The following is a 2,500-nucleotide window of genomic DNA, read 5'->3' on the forward strand; positions in this document are numbered from 1 at the left end:
CGGCTTGGGGGTACGCCCGTTTCCGTTTCAACTTGTCTCGCGAGGGTGGTTTCGGGGCCAGCAGGAGAGCTCGTCGGGGTAGCAGGCCCTGCAGCCGTGGTCACCGCCAAACCCCCACAACTCGAGCAAGTGAAAAAAAAAAGTAACAAATAAGAAAGGATCGTCGGCTTGGGGGTACGCCCGTTTCCGTTTCAACTTGTCTCGCGAGGGTGGTTTCGGGGCCAGCAGGAGAGCTCGTCGGGGTAGCAGGCCCTGCAGCCGTGGTCACCGCCAAACCCCCACAACTCGAGCAAGTGAAAAAAAAAGTAACAAATAAGAAAGGATCGTCGGCTTGGGGGTACGCCCGTTTCCGTTTCAACTTGTCTCGCGAGGGTGGTTTCGGGGCCAGCAGGAGAGCTCGTCGGGGTAGCAGGCCCTGCAGCCGTGGTCACCGCCAAACCCCCACAACTCGAGCAAGTGAAAAAAAAAAGTAACAAATAAAGGATCTCTGTCGGCTTGGGGGTACGCCCGTTTCCGTTTCAACTTGTCTCGCGAGGGTGGTTTCGGGGCCAGCAGGAGAGCTCGTCGGGGTAGCAGGCCCTGCAGCCGTGGTCACCGCCAAATCCCCACAACTCGAGCAAGTGAAAAAAAAAGTAACAAATAAGAAAGGATCGTCGGCTTGGGGGTACGCCCGTTTCCGTTTCAACTTGTCTCGCGAGGGTGGTTTCGGGGCCAGCAGGAGAGCTCGTCGGGGTAGCAGGCCCTGCAGCCGTGGTCACCGCCAAACCCCCCACAACTGTTGGGCGCCTACCTGCGCGGGGCAGGAGGACACTTTCCGATTTCAAATCTCCGTTTGCCGAGTCCACCCCGAACGCACGCGGGCGGGCGGGTTCGCATCACCCTTCGTCACAAGGGGCGAAGCCCGTTCCACCGTCTCGTCAGTAGTGCCGACCGGTCTGTGATCGACGAGGGGAGCCACACCAGGTCCGGCCCTGCTGCTTGGCGGCACCGCGTCGTCGGGAGCTCGCGACAGACGGAGGGTTTCGGTGTACTCTCCAGCCACGGGAAACGAAGCCGGTGATGCAGGCGCCGGTCTTTCGCTCCCAAATCGGCTGGGTTTACATCGTTGCTATCTAGTCACGCTCCCTTCAAACCCGACGGGGTACCTATTCCCCTCACCCGTCTGTGCGTATACAGCCTCTTTGCACTTGCGGGATGGGGGTGGTGGTTTAAAGACTCTCGAGTTGCCGCCCGTCGGTCTCCGAGCTCCGTGCAGTAGTGATCCCCAGCGAACTGCCAGCAGGGCGAACGAGCGATCCCGCTCTCGGTCGGGGCGCCTGGCGTCGATCGGTGGTCGGTGGCTTGCGGGCAAGCTGCGCTGTGAGTGTGGGAACGAGTATGACGAGCCGTTGCCGCGACTCCCAGTCCACCTCGGCGGTGGCTGGGCCGGGCGGGCGTCTGCTCGGGCGAGTGCCGCCCCCGCCTCCTCGCAGGAAGTCCGCTCGCCGACACGCCGCCACGTGCACGCGTCAGTGACGCTGCCGAACCGATGGCCGGTGCCCGTTCCCGCCTCTGCTTTTCCTAGGGCAAAGCTGCTGCACGCCTCGTGATACTAGGCGGGCGACATGGTGGCGGTGATCCTGCCTCCGTCGCTGCGGTGCGTTGGGGCACGCATCGCCTCTTGGGCGCCCTGTCCTCCTCCCCCCAATAGACGTATGTTTCTGCGGGCCGCACCAGGATGGTGCTCCCCATCGCTTCACGCCACCCTGCTCCGCCCGCACGCCGGCGTGCAGGTGGCTGTAGCTCAAGGTGGGGAGCGTATGTGCGGTCCGGGTCGCTTTCCTCTGGCGAGGGAGAGACCTAAAACAAACTCAGACAACTCTTGACGGTGGATCACTCGGCTCGTGCGTCGATGACGAACGCAGCTAGCTGCGAGAATTAATGTGAATTGCAGGACACATTGATCATCGACACTTTGAACGCACTTTGCGGCCCCGGGTTCTTCCCGGGGCCACGCCTGTCTGAGGGTCGTTTGGCAATCAATCGCACTCGCCTTGGCTGGCGAGAGCGCGGCTGGGGTGTCGCAGAGGACCCGTCCTCTTTGTCCCCCTAAGTTCAGACTCCGGAGCCCTCCGGCGTCGGAGCGCTTGGCCTTTCCCCCCCACCCTGCACATTCCGTTCGTCAGGCTCGACGCCATCCCCCCGCCGGGGAGCGCGGCCTGGCGTCCGTCTGTGTCGTGGCAGTGGGGCCAGCACGGCTGTCACCGGTCCCAGAATGGCTGTCGGTGGTTCACACTGTGTGTGTGTGCCAACCCTCCTGGTCTCTGGGACACGGAGCTGCCACGAAGTGTTGAGCCTCCAGTGGGGGGTCTGCCTAAGCTCTGCACGTCCGCATTGGGTCCGTCTCTCGGTTGGCTGGCAGTGGAAAGAGTGAAGGGAGCCGCGGAGGTCCGGTGCTGGTGCGCCGCCGGCCTGACCGTGGAGCTCGCCGGTTTGACACGCTGACCCGACTCGATGGTTG

At 63.0% G+C, this 2,500-nt stretch overlaps 1 non-coding gene across 1 annotated transcript; it reads left to right on the plus strand.

The window, feature by feature from the left end:
- The first annotated feature begins 1,856 nt into the window (after positions 1-1,856).
- Positions 1,857-2,010, plus strand: LOC140473762 (5.8S ribosomal RNA). Its single transcript, XR_011958595.1, has one exon. It is a non-coding gene; the product is annotated as a 5.8S ribosomal RNA (ribosomal RNA).
- The last annotated feature ends 490 nt before the right edge of the window (positions 2,011-2,500 follow it).

Source organism: Chiloscyllium punctatum, unplaced genomic scaffold (assembly GCF_047496795.1).
Source record: "Chiloscyllium punctatum isolate Juve2018m unplaced genomic scaffold, sChiPun1.3 scaffold_711, whole genome shotgun sequence".
Lineage (NCBI taxonomy): Eukaryota > Metazoa > Chordata > Chondrichthyes > Orectolobiformes > Hemiscylliidae > Chiloscyllium > Chiloscyllium punctatum.